At 35.6% G+C, this 21,570-nt stretch overlaps 1 protein-coding gene across 3 annotated transcripts in view; it reads left to right on the top strand.

Annotated features, from left to right (window-relative positions):
* LOC129740020 (protein-tyrosine sulfotransferase) overlaps positions 1-21,570 on the top strand; it is a 128,346-nt gene that overhangs the window by 83,335 nt on the left and 23,441 nt on the right. The window lies entirely within an intron of this gene.

The following is a 21,570-nucleotide window of genomic DNA, read 5'->3' as shown; positions in this document are numbered from 1 at the left end:
AAATGACAAAAATAACATTCGTGACAATGATGACAAGAATGACAAGAATAATAAGAACAACAAGAATGACTAGAATGACGAGACTGACAAGAATGAAAAAAAGAAAAAAAATAACATGAATGACACGAATGACGAGAAAGATAAGAATGACAAGAATGACAAAAGTGATATGAATGACAAGAATGACGGGAATAACAAGAATGACAAAAATAACATTCGTGACAATGATGACAAGAATGACAAGAATGACAAGAATAACAAGAATGACTAGAATGACGAGACTGACAAGAATGAAAAAAAGGAAAAAAATAACATGAATGACACGAATGACGAGAAAGATAAGAATGACAACAATGACAAGAATGACAAGAATGACAAAAATGACAAAAATGACAATAATGACAAGAATGACAAGAATGACAAGAATGACAAAAATGACAAGAATGACGAAAATGACAAAAATGACAAGAATGACAAGAATGACAAGAATGGAAAGAATGGCAAGCATGACAAGAATGCTAAGAATGACAAGTATGACAAGTATGACAAGAACGACAAAAATGACAAGAATGACAAGATTGACATAAATGACAAGAATGACGAGAATGACAAAATGACAAGAATGGCAAGAATGGCAAGAATGACAAAAATGACATGAATGACAAGAATGACGAGAATGTTACGAATAACAAGCATGACATAAATGACAAGAATAACAAGAATGACAAGAATGACAAGAATGACAAGAATGACAAGAAAGACAAGAATGACAAGAATGACAAGAATGACAAGAATGACAAGAATGACAAGAATGACAAGAATGACAAGAATGACAAGAATGACAAGAATGACAAGAATGACAAGAATGACAAGAATGACAAGAATGATAAGAATGATAAGAATGACAAAAATGACAAAACTGACAAAAATGACAAAAATGACAAAAATTACAAAAATCCCAAAAATGACAAAAATGACAAAACTGACAAAAATGACAAAAATGAAAAAAATGACAAAAATGGCAAAAATGACAAAAATGACAAAAATGACAAAATTTACAAAAATGACAAAACTGACAAAAATGACAAAAATTACAAAAATCCCAAAAATGACAAAAATGACAAAAATGACAAAAATGACAAAAATGACAAAAATGACAAAAATGACAAAAATGACAAAAATGACAAAAATGACAAAAATGACAAAAATGACAAAAATGACAAAAATGACAAAAATGACAAAAATGACAAAAATGACAAAAATGACAAAAATGACAAAAATGACAAAAATGACAAAAACGACAAAAATGACAAAAATGACAAAAATGACAAAAATGACAAAAATGACAAAAATGACAAAAATGACAAAAATGACAAAAATGACAAAAATGACAAAAATGACAAAAATGACAAAAATGACAAAAATGACAAAAATGACAAAAATGACAAAAATGACAAAAATGACAAAAATGACAAAAATGACAAAAATGACAAAAATGACAAAAATGACAAAAATGACAAAAATGACAAAAATGACAAAAATGACAAAAATGACAAAAATGACAAAAATGACAAAAATGACAAAAATGACAAAAATGACAAAAATGACAAAAATGACAAAAATGACAAAAATGACAAAAATGACAAAAATGACAAAAATGAAAAAAATGACAAAAATGACAAAAATGACAAAAATGACAAAAATGACAAAAATGACAAAATTGACAAAAATGACAAAAATGACAAAAATGACAAAAATGACAAAAATGACAAAAATGACAAAAATGACAAAAATGACAAAAATGACAAAAATGACAAAAATGACAAAAATGACAAAAATGACAAAAATGACAAAAATGACAAAAATGACAAAAATGACAAAAATGACAAAAATGACAAAAATGACAAAAATGACAAAAATGACAAAAATGACAAAAATGACAAAAATGACAAAAATGACAAAAATGACAAAAATGACAAAAATGACAAAAATGACAAAAATGACAAAAATGACAAAAATGACAAAAATGACAAAAATGACAAAAATGACAAAAATGACAAAAATGACAAAAATGACAAAAATGACAAAAATGACAAAAATGACAAAAATGACAAAAATGACAAAAATGACAAAAATGACAAAAATGACAAAAATGACAAAAATGACAAAAATGACAAAAATGACAAAAATGACAAAAATGACAAAAATGACAAAAATGACAAAAATGACAAAAATGACAAAAATGACAAAAATGACAAAAATGACAAAAATGACAAAAATGACAAAAATGACAAAAATGACAAAAATGACAAAAATGTCAAAAATGACAAAAATGACAAAAATGACAAAAATGACAAAAATGACAAAAATGACAAGAATGACAAGAATGACAAAACTGACAAAAATGCCAAAAATGCCAAAAATGACAAAAATGACAAAAATTACAAAAATTACAAATATTACAAAAATGACAAAAATGACAAAAATGGCAGATGAAAAAAAATTACAAGAATAACAAAAAGGATGAAAAGAACAAAAATGGCAAAAATGACAAAAATGTCAAAAATGACAAAAATGGCAAAAATAATAAAAATGACAGAAATGGCAAAAATGACAAAAATGACAAAAATGACAAAAATGACAAAAATGAAAAAAATGACAAAAATGACAAAAATGACAAAAATGACAAAAATGACAAAAATGACAAAAATGACAAAAATGACAAAAATGACAAAAATGACAAAAATGACAAAAATGACAAAAATGACAAAAATGACAAAAATGACAAAAATGACAAAAATGACAAAAATGACAAAAATGACAAAAATGACAAAAATGACAAAAATGACAAAAATTACAAAAATTACAAAAATTACAAAAATGACAAAAATGACAAAAATGACAAAAATGACAAAAATGACAAAAATGACAAAAATGACAAAAATGACAAAAATGACAAAAATGACAAAAATGACAAAAATGACAAAAAATGACAAAAATGACAAAAATGACAAAAATGACAAAAATGACATAAATGACAAAAATGATAAAAATGACATAAATGGCAAGAATGACAAAAAATATAAAAATGACAAAAATTATAAAAATGACACAAATGACAAAAAAAAAAATTAAAAAATGACAAAAATGACAAAAATGACAAAAATATCAAAAATTACAAATATTACTAAAATGACAAAAATGCTAAAAAATTACCAATATGATTAAAAATGATTTTTTTCCAAAAAAGTCAAAATTGAGTGAAAGGATAACAAAATTCGACACTATTGTTGACTGACTGCTTTGGTTATTTTAGACGAAAAATCAATGTTGACTCTAGAGTCTTGTCTCTTTAACTTCAAACAAAGCTGATAATTTTAATATTTTAATTTTGATTTCATAATTTTAAAAATTTTGACAATTTTAAATTTTTGAAAATTATAAAATTTTGTATCACCCTAAGAAGAAAACATCCACCTTAAGTCCCCGGTAATCCGGGGGTCTTTTCATTATGCATTCCCGCGGGGTTTTAAACTTCCGGTTTCTAAACGAAGCCTGCCAAAAGCTCCTGAATGCCCACACAACGCTTTCGACTGGTAAAATATGTGCACACAAAGTTTTCTGCAGCCCCCAATGAACGTTAATGATATTATCAATATTATTATTCAATAATTATAAGCGCATCAAAAGCTTATACGCCTCCTCCTGTAGTTTTTGTTGTTGTTTTGGAGGAAAATCTCCACCGGAATTTAGTCGGTTTTGGAGTGCTCCCTCCTGCTGTTAAAAAGGGTCCTGGCATTTGGGATCACCCTCCGGAAGAGCACAAATTAGAAATTCAGCTTTCGTACTGCCTAGAATGAAGAACATTGTCTGCCGAAAATTCGATTGGAGTCGGGTTTTATCGATGTTGGGTTGTGATTTTTTGTTTTTTTATTTAGATTGTGGATACAAGGTTTTAAAATTGTTGTTGATTTTCCAATTTTGAACTTATCTACTCGTATTTATCAGAAATCATTCGAGAAAAATACTAAAAAACAATAACAGTTGGGTTGTTTTGAAATTCCACCTCGCAAACATTCTAAACCATAACAAATCAATCAGAGCGAGAAAAAAAATCGAACGATGGGGAATGTTTGCTTTTCCGGGTATGTGTTTTTCAAAAAGCTTCATTCAACAGAGTTTTGAATGTTACATATTTATTTGGTTGTGAAAAGTGGGGAAGCAAACAAAAAAAAAACACCCAAAACCGATAAATGCAGCTCCGCCAGCCGCAGTTTGTAATTTCAAATATTGATGATGCACTCTTCTTTTCCGAGGTAGGGGAAGGAGGGGTTGATTGATCCCATTCCCGGCAATCGTTAGCTCTCGGACGAATCCAATCATTTAGTCTGAAACGCTCCAAACTTTGTTCGGATGGTTTTTGGTATTCTGATCGAGAACTTTTTTTGGGAAAACGGCCAAGGGAAAGGGGGGATGAATAAAACTTTTCCCAAACACTGGAACTGACTGGAGTGGAGTTTGTCCCTCCACCAACGCCAGAAATCCGGAGGCCGGAACCGGAAATGGAAATGACGAGCTTGGGTGTTTGATGGTGATGAAGTTGTTGCCTACATCGATTGTGCTTCGCGAAACCGGAATCGAATAGAGTAGGGGGGATGATTTTGGATTGGTTGTTCGATTTTCATTCGCTTCGCGCGCCGAGGGAATGTTAACAACATTGATGTATTGCGCTCCTGAGCCTCGATCTGATGATACTCGTCGAGGTGCAAAACTAGCTCACTTTTATCTCCGGGGAGATGTTACTCAATGGTGCGCTAGCCAGGTTTTTCACCAGAGAACACGTTTAGCCATTTTGCTTCTTGCCGCAGGAGATGGTAGAAATAAGAGGAAGATGAGCAAAACAAGTCTGTGGGGGTGTTGTTGCAGCTGAAATTTGTAGCTGGGAATGCATTTTAATTACCGATTGGTAAACACTACACCGCCACCACCATCATCATCTGTACAAAGTAGAGGGACCAGTCGTCGGAAACTGGAAACTGGAAATGTGACGTACCGGTGATGGTTTTTGTGCACAATCAGTTGTGTAATGGACTTTGCGCGAATATCGTTAGCGGTCAGGCGAGATTCACTCGTTTTTTAGCACCATCGACGAGTGATTTCCAGCTCTATTTATTCGAATGATTAATGGGACCAGTTTACGGGAATCATTTCGCGATTCGTTGACCCCGATACAAATCGTTCAAATATAAATTAATGACAAGAAACTCGAGACCAGCAGTAGAATTTTGACAAACAATGAAATACAATCTACATCGAAAATCAAGCGTCAAGAGCGACAAAATCCAATCGAATTTTCGGTAGACAATAAGCATCATTTGTGGTATGTAGTACGATTTATGAATTTCTAATTCACATATTTTAGAAAAGAGAGGGTCTCAAATCTCAAATGTCTCTTATAAATATCTCAAACCTTCTCCTCATTAGCACATTTCTCAACAGCATAATAGTTAGAAGATTTTTTGTGTTTACTTGAAGCCTATTCACCTAAAACTGACAGAAAATGTTGGAAATGCTCAATATAGAATTCTAATTATCCCCTTATACAAATTTGAACCTTGATTGATTTGATACTATTGAAAAAATGATATCAGGTCTAAAAAGGGAACATCATGGCTGAAAGTGTCATATTTTTAGACCTTTAACCTATTTTCCGGATTTTCCAATGTTTTTTAAAATTATTTTAGGAAAAATTGATAGTATAGTTCATATTCATCACAGCAATGGTAGTTTTCCTATAAAATTTGGCTTGACATGTGAAATAATGTGATTTATTCTTAATCTCTCTGATTTCTCGGAGTGCTTCCCACTTATCTTATTGACCTGTCTGTTTCACCACTAAAGAGAAAGCACTTTTTTAAAAACGTTAAAAAAGTAGGATTTACTTGACGAAATGAGTTATTTACGATTTTCGGTATTTTAGCACTAAAGAAGGCTCTAGGGTCAAAGTAGGAGCACTCGCCCTACTTGTACTTAAACTCAAATATCTCTCAATCACTTGTTTGCATATCAAAGGTGAATAAATTGGCTATTGAGTATCCTAATTTCATTTTTCTTTATTAGTGCATATATGATAGAAAAAATGGCAAAAAAATGCATATTTTAGCGAAAATTTTGTTTTACCGGCAGACTTGCTGGTAACATTTTAAAATCTGATTTTCTATGGACTTTAAATGTCAATTTAAAACAAGGATCTTAAACGGTTATTTATCAAATCGGTTGAAAATAGAAGAAGTTATGGTTATTTTATTTTACTAAAACAGTAATGTTTGTATTTTTTTAAATAGTTTAAAGAACTGCACTGTACTATTCTTAGTATAGGAAGAATTAAACATTATAAATTTCACTCGCTTCAAGCTAAAACTGATCATTAGTTAACCAGAAGTTCACATGTCAAATTTAAGCAAGATCGGTCCATGGGGAGGGGTTGCTTGAGTGTCAAGCGTTAATGGTTTTAGCCTTTAGCCTAAATTGGAACAAATATAGCATCCGAAGACTGCAACATGATTCGACTTAAAACAAAAAAAAAGGTTTTGCGATTCAAAGATTGTATTTTGGTCGCAAATTGTCGTCTACACGCAATGAGTACATTTTACGCATTGCGTTTTAGACAACAATTTGCGGCCATAATACAATCTTTGAACCGCAATACCTTTTTTGTGTCAATTCATGAGCTTTTCATTTTCACAAGCATGGCTATTTAGAATATTTTTTCAGTCTTGTTATGTTTGACAGTGTTAAATTATTAAATTGATATTTTACACTGTTTCTGAAATTTTTCAAAATTTTTACATATTTTTTTTACATTTTCACATTTTAACACTTTTAACCTTTTCGATATTTTTGACATTTGAGACATTTTGGTTGTCATTTTTTTTCAGTAGTTAAACATTTTTAACTATTTTGATAAAGTGAGCGAAACAGGAATAGTACCACTACTGTTTTTGCGTGATACTATATGAATGATTGAAAATCGTCAAAATTGTCTCCTACAATTTGCTTTAAATAGTTCAACGGATAAATCAATCATAAGTTTTCTTTTTTGAAATATGAAAAAAAAGCGAAATAAGAATATGAACATTTCAGTTTTACTCCAAAAAGCAAAATTATTTCTTAAAATATATTGTGCAAAAGTGAAAAATTATGCTTCTACGAACGCAAAATTTGAATAGATTTTTAAACGTTTTCTAGAATTCTAAAGGTTTGGAAGAGATTTTAAGAGATTTTCCTCTAGCTCAAAAATTTTACTCTATCAAACTAGTTAACCTTCCTTTGCGATCCGAAGCGATATCTCAGGAACGGTGAAAGCTGGATACATGAAATTTTTTTAAGTTTTGCTAACATGAGGAGCTCTACAATTTCTAATTATTTTTTTTTTGAATAAGTTTACAAGAGTTAATCAGTAAAAAAAGGACAATTAGCCGGATTATTGTTTTGGTCATAAAATCAAAACTACTGAACCAATTTTCATAAACACTACCATTTGGAAATCGTCCAAATGTCTCCTATCAGATGCAATTTGAAAAAATGACATCAAAAAGCCTAAAGGTCATTAAAAAATGGGTGCTTTGGATTAAACATAATTCATTGTCTTCTTGAAGTCGAATTGAAAAACTGTTGGTTGATATGAATTCATAAATATTAAAAGTTCATATTAAATTATAAAAGAGCTTGGTTTCATAGACCACAGCTAGTAATTTGAAAAAAAAAAAAAATTAAAAAAAATATCCAATGATCATGAGGATTATGGAATTTTGATTAAAAAAATTGTTTTTCTGTTCAATGATATTCATTTCCAACCGATAGTGATGAATGAATAATGAAGAGACTAATAGAGTGACGATATTAAGAATCAAATTTGAGGTATATGAAATTTCAAATCTATTTTTTTTAAATAATATTATAAGACATCAAATAAGATCCTTCAATTAACCCAAGAATTTGAAATTTGCACATTCGATTCATTTTGTGTTTAAAAACGGCTCAGTAAATTTCTGAAATCGCTCACTGTTTGTTTTCCGCGGTTCTTAATGTGATGAAAATATCACAAAACCAATAAAATTTAGTTCGTTTCCATTGGTTTTCATGTTTTTATAGATTAAATAATTTATCAACCCAGTTTTACATATATTAGCTTATTATTCAGTAAATAACAATGGGTTTAAAAACAAAACCTTTTTGTCTTTTTGAGTGAATTATTAAATTAGCCAAAACTTAGCTCTGGCATAGTGAATTTTATTATTTCTCGAGTGAGCTTTCATCACGTCGTATGAAACATTTTAAGAATTTACAGAAAACTGCTTCAAAAGTTATCAAAACAACTTTAAAATTTGTATTTCACAAATAGAATATATTTTCCAGACTACAAATATTCTAATTGGAAAAAAGTTGCGAATAGTTTATTTCAGTTTTTGCTTTTTTTGTAATAAAACGGTTAACATTTTGTTTCATACGACGTCACGCGAGATTTCAACCGGGATGGTCACGATTTTTGTTTAAAACGGTTGCATTTTTGACCATTTTGTCTTTTGGCTCAATTTTCAGACACCAACCAAATCATTTTTTTTTCATAAATTGAACATGTAGAAGATTCCGAAATAGTATTATTTATGGAAATCGGTTCAGTTGTTTCGAAGATATAGCAAAAATTGTGATTCGGGTCTGTATGGCCCGCTAATTGTCCCTTTCTTTTAATCGTAAAGTTATTGACATTTTTCATTATTTAACATTTTTATTTTTTTTATATTTCCACATTTTCAATTTTTTTTAATATTTTCGACATTTTTGACATTTAGGAATTTTTGGTAATTCCTGTCTTTTTCGACACTTTTGTGATTTTCGGCATTTAAGACATTTTTAACTTATTTTTATATATAATGGAAATTGATGACATTTGGAAATATTTAACATTCTCGACATTTTTAACATTTTTAAATTGTTTTCATTTTTGAATGTTTTGACATTTTAAACTTTTTTAATTTTGAATTGCAATTTGAAAAGTTTTGTTTCCTTACTTAAATATTTCGACCTTACGACGAAAGTTTTCATAAATTTTCGAAATGAATTTTACCTTTTTTGACTCCTTGGCTTCAAAACTAGTTTACAATTTCATTGAGTAACGGCCTTTTTTGCTTTTTGTCTGTTTAAGCTTTCCGACCTTTGAATGTATGTATTTACTTTTCTTCTCGTGGACTTTTCGACCGTTTTAATATCTTTCTTCCCAAAATTACTTCAACACGCTTTGAGCTTGAGTGTTGAGAACTAGGCGCTATTTTGTAGTTTTTCAGATCATTTTTTTAGTTCTTTTATTTTCGTCCTGTTTAATTTCAAACTATTTCTTCTGCTTAGACTCATGCTCTCCTTTCTCTTGTTTTATTTTGCATTAAAAAGTCTTCAATAAAATTTATCGATTTTCGGTTGTAGAACTCCGATAATCTATTTTTTTCCCCGAGCGTGTAGGGAAAATCATCGATTTAAGAAGATATCTAAACGTTTTCATTAAAATTCAACTAAAACTAACGTTTATTTCTAAACCTGAGATCATTTAGGTTGAAGCATGAGCTAGTCACAAACCAAAATTTATTTTGGATAGATTTTCCAACGTTGTTTTTTAAAATTTTTTTTCTTATTATTGTTATTATTCAAATCCGTCGATTCGCACTATACTGTACTGCAATAGACTGAGTCGATTTGGGGTCTTAAAAGCTTTGTTTTGGTTCAAAACTCATCTCCGATTTTTTGCAAAATTATTAAGTAACGATTTGCATGTGTAAATTTTAACTTTTATGTTTGCTATTCAATATTTTGTTCGGATCTATACGGATCCGTTGTTCAGCGGAAAATTCACTTTAATGAATTTATGAATTTGTACAGGCTCGGTTCCACAGAACAAACAAAAAAGAATGTTTATTTTTCAGAACAAAATTTTTTCCATACAAACATAAAAGTTCTAATTTACTCATGCAAAACTTAACTTAAAAGTTCTGCAAAAATTCATAGATGGGTTTTGAACCAATGCGTCCAGTACTGTAATACCCACATTACTGACTGTAATTTTGCTGAAGTAGTTAACACTGGCCGAAGGTTGAAAGTCAGTCCAATAAACTTTTGACGGTCGCCATGGAAGAAAAAAGTCGCTGTTTCAGATTTCAGTTGTTTTTCAAATGAAATCGAAAATTGTTGAAGAAGAAGGAATTTTTACTCTTTGTCCTTCAAGGCGACCGTCAATAGTCAATTTTGGCAATTTAATATTTGAAATTCTATCAAAAAGAGAAACAAAATTTTGTTCTTGTTGTCGATACCGTTGGAGGAAAACACTGTTTTCTGATAGCAGATGCTTCAAACTGCAATTAATTTCGTGTTTATTAAATAGGTAGGAATGAATGAATATCAAAAAGAGAACTTACAATTCAAGTGTATATAGGTGATTCTACGGATTTCCAAACACTGACTTCAAAATACTTTGCTGATTTTCCAGTTCCTGTCTACATTGTAAATATGAAACTACTGTTGTATATAAAGATAAGTCTGTGTTCTTACCGAGAAGATGAGGATACAATATAAGGGTTTCCTACTGATGATAACTCTCACTGAGGAACTGTGTAACATAGGCGTAGAATAATTGGTTTAATCGGATGGATCACTTCTATCAACCGAGGGCGAGCACGTTTTAGCCTTATCTCCAATTGACGTTTATCACTTGTTATCATTTTGCTCTTCTCCGTGAGTGATAAGATCGCAGATGTCGCCGGGACTCACTTCTCAGCAGACGTTGGCACAGTGGGCTCGTCAACATCCCCCCCTCCGTGTAGTCTCGGAGAAATCCGGTCTTTTGCGGCAGTTGATGTCTGAATGTCGAGCAAAGCTAAAACGGTTGCTGGGCGTCGAACGATTCCGTTGTTTGTACGCACTAACGCCTGCCGTACTTGGCCATCGGTACCCTTGAAGACCTCCAAAATACGTCCACGTTCCCATCCATTGCGATTGCTTTTGTTGACCAAGATTACCAAATCTCCGGCTTCCAGTGGTTTTACTGTTTCAAACCATTTTGTTCTGCGCGCTATCGTTGGCAAGTATTCTTTGATCCATCTGGTCCAGAATAGATCGGTTAATGTCCGTGTCAAGCGCCAACTGTCGCGTAGCACACGTGGATTAGATTCGATGATGCTGGAAGGCTGGGTGATGCCTTTTTCCCCATATAATAGAAAGTGGTTGGGTGTCAGGGCTTCCGCATCAGTGTGGTCTAGTGGAACATAAGTCAAGGGACGAGAATTGACGATTGCCTCTGCCTCCAGTGCAACTGTTTCTAAGACTTCGTCATTCGGGTGTTGCGGATGATTACCTATCGCTTCCATTGCTGTCTTTATAGACCGGACCATCCGCTCCCATACACCTCCCATGTGAGGAGAGAGCGGTGGATTAAAATGCCATTGGGCGTCGGTGTTCGTGAAGGTTGCTGCGCATTCTTCGTTGATGTTTTGGATTGTTTCCCGCAGGACGTTACAGGCACCCCGAAAGTTAGTTCCGTTGTCGGAATGGAAGGAAGCAGGTGAGCCACGGCGTGCTATGAACCTTCGTATCGCTAGTATGCAAGAACTTGTGGAGAGGCTATAGACAATTTCAACGTGCACGGCTCGGATCGTTAAACACGTGAAGAGACACACCCATCGTTTTACTAGGCTTCGTCCCTGCTTGACCATAATCGGTCCAAAATAGTCAACTCCTGTGTGGGAGAACGGTTTGATGTGGGGAGTCAAGCGTACTGCTGGTAAAGGAGCCATTCTAGGCGGTTGTGGGCGGGCCTTGCGGATCCTACAAAGCATACAATTTTTTGCAACTCTTCTAACTACTACACGCAGGTTTGGGATGCGAAACCTTTGATGGATTTCATTACAAACCGTTTCATTATTTTGATGCAAGAGTTGATGATGGTATTTTAGAATCAACAGCTCAGTGAGGGGATGGTTTTTTGGTAAAATGATTGGGTACTTTGTTTCGAATGAAGTGTTCGGAGCTGCTCCTAATCGACTGTCCATCCTAATAATTCCCGCACTATCCATGAAGGGGGATAGGTGATAAAGCGAACTAGATTTAGGAACTGTTTCGCATTCTGTTCGATTCAAGTTACTTGCCAACAGATAGTACTCGTCCGGATAGACTTCGATTTGAGTTTGTCTCCAAAGAAATGTCTCGGCTTCTGAAAGCTCGACTGAACTTAGTGGGCCGGAAACAACTTCTTTCTTAAACTTTTTAACCGCTCGAAGGACATACGTTGTAGCTCGTAATAATTTGGTCCAGCGAGGGAATCGTGTTACGTCGATGAGGGTCGGCTGATATTCATGATGATGCAGGAATGCGGACCTGAGTTCTTCTTCAGGTAAGGATCCAATTTTTCGAGCTGCAGGCCAAAATTCTTCTGACTTTTTAAGGAAATCAGGTCCAGTGAACCAACGACTAGACGAATCCAGACTAGGTCCATTTCCCCATTTAGTAGCATCGTCAGCCACGTTCAGTTTAGAGGGCACATAGTGCCATTCAGAAATCGATGTTTTTGATAAAATTTCTCCGATACGGTAAGTGACAAACTGATGGTAACGTCGACTGTCTGACCGCAGCCATGAGAGAACCGTAAGAGAGTCCGTCCACAGATATTTTCGTTCAATAGAGAGTTCTAATATTTCCGACAGTGTCTCTACCAAACGAGCCCCCATCAAAGCAGCTTGCAATTCAGACCTGGGCATCGATATTGGCTTCAAGGGTGCTACCTTGGTCTTCGCAGAAAGCAAGGCACAGTGTGCATTTTCACGGTACACCATGCGTAAATAGGCTACGCAGGCAAAGGCAGATTCGCTTGCGTCAACGAACACATGTAGTTGAAGACAGCTGAGATTAGAACTAGGAATTCCAGGGAAAAAATAACGAGGAACAGTAACTTGATTTAACTGAGCTAACAGTCGACTCCAGCGGTGCCAATCAGCTCGCAATTCTTCGGGCAGGATATCATCCCAACCCGAGCCGTATTTCCACACCTCTTGCATTAACACTTTACCGTGCACTACGTAATGTGCTATTAAGCCGAGTGGATCAAAAATGCTCATAACCGTACGGAGCACTTCTCGTTTGGTTGGTGTGCGTTCACTGTTCAGGATCCGCTCGATAGCTGGCTGCATATTTGCGCTAAAAGTGAACAGATCTGGACGGGGCTTCCACATCATTCCCAAAACTCTTTCAGCTTTTTCCGGATACTCCAAACCTGGTTCCAAATTGAGATGCTTATCACTATCCAGGCAAGTGACTCCTATTCTCTTCAGCACTTCTGAAGAGTTCGAAAGAAAGTTTCGTATTTCAAAGCCTCCCAGTGAATGTACGTGTCTGACTTCCAGGATCTGTTGTACCGCTTCGTAGCTTGTGTCCACACTCGCCAGGTAGTCGTCGACATAGTGCCCGTTCACAATAGCATCAACAGCCCGAGGGAATTGTGCAGCATGTTCTTGGGCGTTTCTGTTTTTGATGTATTGGGCGATACACGGAGAGCAAGAGGCTCCAAATGTGGCAACATCCATTACGTAGATCTGGGGCGTTTCTTCGGGTGAGCTGCGAAATAGGAACCGCTGCGCCTGTTTGTCTTCCTCTCGTATGTTCACCTGGTGGAACATTTCTTTGATATCCCCGCATATGGCTATACTTCTTTGGCGAAATCGCAACAAAACGGCCGGGAGCGATGTCACCATATCGGGGCCCTTCATTAGCATGTCGTTGAGTGATATGCCATTAGTTTTGGCTGCCGCGTCCCAGATCAGTCGGACTTTTTGGGGTTTTTTCGGGTTGCGCACGACTCCGAGGGGTAGGTACCAGACTTGATTCGGGTCTGACTTTGCCAGTTCGTGATCAGTAATTTTATGCGCGTAGCCTTTGTCTAAATAGCTGGCGATTTGGTCTTTTACAATTTGCTGCAGAGAGGGATCTTTAATAAAACGTTTATTCAGACTGGATTCACGACGTGCTGCTGTTGGAAATGTGTCTGGAAAGCAACGATACTTATATTTCCAGAGTAGTCCAGTTTCGAAACGATTGCCAATTCGTCGGGTCGTTCGCTGAAGTATTTCCAAGGCCCCTTTATCTAAGTTTGAATCCAGTTCTTTGGTCACCAGGGTTTCTTCCATCTTAAAGAAACGACCTATCGAATCGTGCAGATCTTGATTTTCAAATTGTTGCTCTGAGTGTATATGCAAGCCCACTTCGTTGGTTGACGTTTTCTTCTGCTTGCCATATACACACCACCCCAGTCGTGTCTTAGTCGCCACCAAATCATCATGCCGACTTTCTCTAGTGTCCAGAGATGTCAACAAACGAACATGTTCGATTCCTATAATTAAGGCCGGCCTGACGTCGGTATAGCTATTCAGCGGAAGACCTTTAAGGTGGGGATAAACCTGCCGCATGGCTGTGTAATCAAATGACTGCTTCGGCAGCTTCAACTGCTTAACTGTTCGGACGTTATTCATCGAGTACTTTTTTGTGGAGTTTCGGCCGGAGATTTGGACAGAAACTCGCTGAGATCCCTTTTCTTCGCGAGAAATATCGTTCGTCCATGTCAACCAAAATGCATCCGCAGTTCCAGTAACTCCCAGCTCCTTCGCAATTGATGCGTCCATCAGCGTAGATGAGGAACCATCATCAAGGAATGCATAGGTTTCCAAGCTCCTCCCCTCATAGTGTAAATCAATAGGAAGATATCGGAACAGTGCATAAGAGGTAACGAAATGATGGTTTTGATGAGAAACTTCTTCCTGTTGTCTGGGTGGCTCAGCAGTGTTGCGATTAACTCTGTTGGTGGTACTTGGGTGCAGCAAGGCATGGTGTCGCGCCCGACATCCATCAACGCCACACTCTCTCCTGGAGCGGCACGGTCCATTTTTGTGGGGTATCAAGCAGGTTTGGCACATTCTTTTTCGTTTTACCGCATTCCATCTACCATTCACGTCGAGGGCCTGAAATTGTCTACAGTTGACAATTTCGTGGTGTGGATCCAAACAATAAACACAGCGCTTAAGGGGTGTTGGATCAAATTCTGATTCGGGTTCTAGTTCTTGGTTTTCGATATGGACATTAAGTTTTTGCTTTTCTCGCCCGGATTTACCCGACCTTTCAGTGCAAAGTTGAAAACTGTTTGGAATCACTACATCGGCTGCCACTGACACTTGCTCGGAAATAAATTCGCAGAATGTCGACAGATTAACTATAATTTGTTGCCGCTTAAAACGAGACCAATCCATCTTTAATTGTGAGGGCAGCTTTGTTACGAGCTCGCGCAATAACATTGGGTTCGACAAATGTTCATTCAAATTCGCTACGCTCATGTGCTCAATCGCGTTCTTTACAGCGAGGCCAAAAGTTATTATAGACTGCAAATTGTCCGGTTTCGGTGGTTGTATATTTTGCAGCTGGTGTACCACTGAGTAAAGCAAAATTTCCGGGCGCCCAAACAGCATCTGGAGTGTATCGAGGATATGTGGTACCGAGTCGGGAATGTGTAACTTGCTCTTTACTGCTTCTAAAGCCTGGCCTTTGAGACATCGCTGCAGCCTAGCCAAGTTTTCAGCATTGGTTAGGCCACACGATTCGGTGCTGTCTTTGAAGGTACAAATGAATAAAGGCCACTCCTGCGGATCGCCGGTAAAACTGGGTAGTTCTCGATGCATTAATTGTCGCGCTGCTAGTTGGGAACTTGTCAGACTATGTTGCACAGGCCGTTCATTAGTTGGTTCTGGATAATTTCGCGGAGCAGCGCTCGAGGGCGGCGTTTTCACAATCTCAATAGTATTTGCATTAGTGAGCGAAGGCGGCACCTCTGGTGGATTCAGATTGTGAGTCATAATTGATCTCTCAGCAGGCAATGGAACTGGAGCATATTGACCGCAAGTTGGTACAACCGTCGGAGTGGGCACGGACGATCCAGGATGAGTGATCCAGGTCACATTCGAAGGGTTTCTCAATGGTACACAATATGGATCGGAAGCGAAAAGCATGCTTCTGTTAGAAATGGGATCCAGCATAGCACGAAAGTTATCGCTAGAAATCGAAACGGCCGATTGGGGTAAATATAATGATGGTTGTCCCTGGTGCCTTGGATCCTCGATAGGGATCACCTGCGAGTGAACCTGTGCAGGGGTCCATCCTGTTCGAGTACGAAGACCTGGTTCTTCGGTGATAGCAGATAATGGCCTTCTCTCGATCATTGGGAAGAGAGGATCTCTCATTCCAGAAATGTCTGAAAGACTACCGAACGATCCTGATGCTGAAACTATAGGTGCAGGAGGACCAGATACTTGATTATCGTTCGGTGGATATCTTGTAGATATGTCCAGACTTTGTAATATCGGTACGTTCAGATGTGTTGTGCTACTTGTACTTGTGCGCAGCTGTGAGGAACGGGATGTGTAAGTCTCGGGGAGGCTCACCCTTGGAACAAGGCGAGAACCGACAGTCTCTGCAGATATCAACGGTTCTATTCGTAAATCGGACAAGCTGCCACACAGGCTAGGTAGAACGACTGTGGGTAAAGCAGAACGGCTCGTTCCGGGATAAGGTGTCGAGGCCGATTTCGGTACTTGTGTTAATGTAGGAGGGCTACTATCGTGAATTACTGTGTTCTTTTTCGACAAGAACGTAAGAGCTGCCGAGGCGGGTGCCCTTTGTTCGATGGTTTTCGGTTGCGGTGGAAACTCCCATGCTGCTACTCGTTCTGTTGCTACTTTCACGGGTTCCTTTGTCAACCAACCCTCCACGATTCGTCTGCTTCTATCACAACTTGAGTTGCTTTTATCACTTCTGTTAGTGGATTCTTCACGTTGTGCTTCATACTTCTGTTTAAGATACTCTTGTTGAATCTGAAACCTTTTCTTACGAAATGCCCGCCTTTCATCCTCCTCCTCTTGTAACTCCTGCAACTCCAGTAATCTTTGTTCCTCTAACATTTGCAGATTTGCTTCAATACGTGACGATCGTTTACTTGTACGTGAAAGTGCTCGCGAAGGATTCTCGACGACTTGTATTCCACCAGTACATGCGTTGCATTTCCAGGTTCTCTCTGTTGCCTCAATGGATTCCGATACCCCAGCACAGTCATAGTGGGCCCAATTATCGCAATTATCACATCCGACGAGATTCTCAGCACTATCCGGACGACTGCACATGAAGCAGTTATATGCCACAGGGGTTTCAGTAGCGGTAATCTCTACGCTTTGGCTGGCCATGGTAATTGAATTTTTGAAGAAAATGTTGTCGATACCGTTGGAGGAAAACACTGTTTTCTGATAGCAGATGCTTCAAACTGCAATTAATTTCGTGTTTATTAAATAGGTAGGAATGAATGAATATCAAAAAGAGAACTTACAATTCAAGTGTATATAGGTGATTCTACGGATTTCCAAACACTGACTTCAAAATACTTTGCTGATTTTCCAGTTCCTGTCTACATTGTAAATATGAAACTACTGTTGTATATAAAGATAAGTCTGTGTTCTTACCGAGAAGATGAGGATACAATATAAGGGTTTCCTACTGATGATAACTCTCACTGAGGAACTGTGTAACATAGGCGTAGAATAATTGGTTTAATCGGATGGATCACTTCTATCAACCGAGGGCGAGCACGTTTTAGCCTTATCTCCAATTGACGTTTATCACTTGTTATCATTTTGCTCTTCTCCGTGAGTGATAAGATCGCAGATGTCGCCGGGACTCACTTCTCAGCAGACGTTGGCACAGTGGGCTCGTCAACAGTTCTTTTCACAAACCAGTGACCGGCTTATGAAAACAAGGTTAAAACCGTTAAATCAAGCGTTTATTAACGAATTATTACCATCAATTTTCGCTTGTTGTGATATCGACACCTCCAAATGACATTTTAATACGTTATAGGTGACTCCATTAGCAAATCAAAATCAGTCTACTCAACGCACTCCTCTGCTTTATTCAGTTTGTATTTGCTGCAAACACAACATTAAAACACACTCATCGAGCTCATTCATATAGCCCCCAGGCAGCTAGCTCGCTCGAAAGCAGAAGAGGTGATTAACTCGTCATTTGTCAACTTTGCCCTGATAAGCGATTTAATGTGACACATTTGTTCGGGTGTCGTCCACCCACACCCACATCAGCCAATTTTCCTCGTTTCCCCGAATTTTATTTGCCCAGTATTTCTTACAACATCCCGCAGCACAATGCCTAAGTGTTTGGTCTGATGAAGTGGGGAGCCGCTCCCCAATAATATCAACAACAATAACAACCCACAATCACCCAGAACGAAACAAAATCAGAGCAATTTTCTCCGACTTCCGGTTTATGCTTTATTTTTGTTATTGTTGGTTGGTTGTTGTTTTTATTTTTCCGACACCCCATTTTTCCCCTCTCCGCAGTCTAAATTCTCGTTTCGGAAGTGCCATTCAGGTTGATACTCTAAACGGTCGTCCAAGTCCAAGTGAATGGATCGAGTGTTAGTGGGTGGACGAGCAGGTGGGTGGAGCTAATTGCGGTTGCGGCTCCATACTCTTACAAAAGGGGTTTTCAGTCGATTTAGGTTTTACCTTTTTATTTTTGACTTCTTTATCGCTGAGGGTTTTGACGTGGGTCCACTTTCCACTCCTGTTTCTAATTTTTGTTTTACAACTTGCTCGGCCGACTGGACGGAAAGAAAGAAAGTCTGTACTAAACCGAAGGACCACCAAAGCGATAAACTGGATTTTGGGGCACACCCCGGCGTCGTACATTTCGTGTCCAAAGTAAGGATCAAGACACGTGATGATGCTGACCGCAGACTTTCGAAATTCTGGAAGGACGATTTTTGCTCCTTTTTCCTGCCAGTTCGATTTACTCAACCCCAGTTAATTTGCTGGAAGGAAACCCTTTTCCAAGTTGTAGATATTAAGTGTTTTTGGTTTCCAACAAAAGAAAACCAGACAGTGCTGAGTTTGGGAAAATTCTGCCGAAAGTGGGTTTCAATTTGAACGAATCACGTTTAAGTTTGCCTGGACAAGCAATTCCGAACAGACTGACCAATTCAGACTTAAATGGGTTGTTTAAAGTAAAAATCCTCTGACTTGAAATACAGTTATAAAGTCATAAAATCATAAATGCATAAAGTCAATAAATCATAAAGTTAAGAAGTCATATATTCAAAAAGTGATTTCTCACTCAATTATAAAGCCTTAAATCATAAAGTCATAAAGTTGAATAATAAGAAACCCATTTAAGCTGAGGAGTCAAGTCATAAATAAAAAATGAAAAGTCGAATATCAAAAGTCGAAAACAAAAGAATACATAAAATTCAAAAATCCAGAAGTCAAAAAGTCCACAAGTCAACGTCGTTAAGTAAGAAAAGATAAGAAAAATAAAAAAAACCAAACTAAAAAAAGCTAAATCCGAAAAAACTGAATTATCAAAAATCCAAGAGACATAATCTTTAAAAGTGCCAAGTTACAAAATAAACATTAGAAGGTCGATATTCAAAATTTCTCCATCTCAAAAGTTTAACTTTTAAAATACCAAGATTTTTTTGAACGTAATACATTAGAAAAATGAAAAATGAAAATTTAAACAAAATGAAATCTGAGAACTGAAAACCTGAGAACTTGGAAAAGAGAATCGAGGTTTGAGAGCTGAGATCAACAGAGAACTGAAAAAGTAGAACTAAGATTTTTGAACTGAAAACTGAGAACTGAGTACTGAAATCTAAAACGTTAGATCTGAGAATTAAAATGACAAAAATGACTGAAATGGCAAAAATGACAAAAATGAAAAAAATGACAAAAATTATAAAAATAACAGAAATGACAAAAATGACAACATTGACAAATATTACAAATATTACAAAAATAACAAAAATGACAAAAATGACAAAAAATGACAAAAATGACAAAAATGATAAAAATGACAAAAATGACAAAAATGACAAAAATGACAAAAATGACAAAAATGACAAAAATGACAAAAATGACAAAAATGACAAAAATGACAAAAATGACAAAAATGACAAAAATGACAAAAATGACAAAAATGACAAAAATGACAAAAATGACAAAAATGACAAAAATGACAAAAATGACAAAAATGACAAAAATGACAAAAATGACAAAAATGACAAAAATGACAAAAATGACAAAAATGACAAAAATGACAAAAATGACAAAAATGACAAAAATGACAAAAATGACAAAAATGACAAAAATGACAAAAATGACAAAAATGACAAAAATGACAAAAATGACAAAAATGACAAAAATGACAAAAATGACAAAAATAACAAAAATTACAAAAATTACAAAAATGACAACATTGACAAAAATGACAAAAATGACAAAAATGACAAAAATGACAAAAATGACAAAAATGACAAAAATGACAAAAATGACAAAAATGACAAAAATGACAAAAATGACAAAAATGACAAAAATGACAAAAATGACAAAAATGACAAAAATGACAAAAATGACAAAAATGACAAAAATGACAAAAATGACAAAAATGACAAAAATGACAAAAATGACAAAAATGACAAAAATGACAAAAATGACAAAAATGACAAAAATGACAAAAATGACAAAAATGACAAAAATGACAAAAATGACAAAAATAACAAAAATTACAAAAATTACAAAAATTACAAAAATGACAACATTGACAAAAAATGACAAAAATGAAATGAGAAATGAGAAATGAGAAATGAGAAATGAGAAATGAGAAATGAGAAATGAGAAATGAGAAATGAGAAATGAGAAATGAGAAATGAGAAATGAGAAATGAGAAATGAGAAATGAGAAATGAGAAATGAGAAATGAGAAATGAGAAATGAGAAATGAGAAATGAGAAATGAGAAATGAGAAATGAGAAATGAGAAATGAGAAATGAGAAATGAGAAATGAGAAATGAGAAATGAGAAATGAGAAATGAGAAATGAGAAATGAGAAATGAGAAATGAGAAATGAGAAATGAGAAATGAGAAATGAGAAATGAGAAATGAGGAATGAGAAATGAGAAATAAGAAATGAGAAATGAGAAATGAGAAATGAGAAATGAGAAATGAGAAATGAGAAATAAGAAATGAGAAATTAGAAATTAGAAATGAGAAACTAGAAATGAGAAATGGGAAACGAGAAAGGAGAAATGAGAAATGAGAAATGAGAAATGAGGAATGAGAAATGAGAAATGAGAAATGGGAAATGAGAAAAGAGAATTGAAAAATGAAAAATTGGAAATGAGAAATGGGTAACTAAAAAATGAGAAATGAGAAATGAGAAATGAGAAGTGAGAAAGGAGAAATAAGAAATAAGAATTGAGAAATGAGTATTGAAATATGAGAAATGAGAAATGAGATATGACAAATGAGAAATGAGAAATGAGATATTAGAAATGAGAAATGAGAAAAGAAAAATAAGAAATCAGAAATGAGATATGAGATATGAGAAATAAGATATAAGAAATGAGAAATGAGAAATGAGAAATGAGAAATGAGTA

This window comes from Uranotaenia lowii, chromosome 1, assembly GCF_029784155.1.
Source record: "Uranotaenia lowii strain MFRU-FL chromosome 1, ASM2978415v1, whole genome shotgun sequence".
In the NCBI taxonomy this organism is placed as follows: Eukaryota; Metazoa; Arthropoda; class Insecta; order Diptera; family Culicidae; genus Uranotaenia; species Uranotaenia lowii.
The sequence above is the reverse complement of the archived record's forward strand: the minus strand, read 5'-3'. Positions and strand labels throughout refer to the sequence as shown.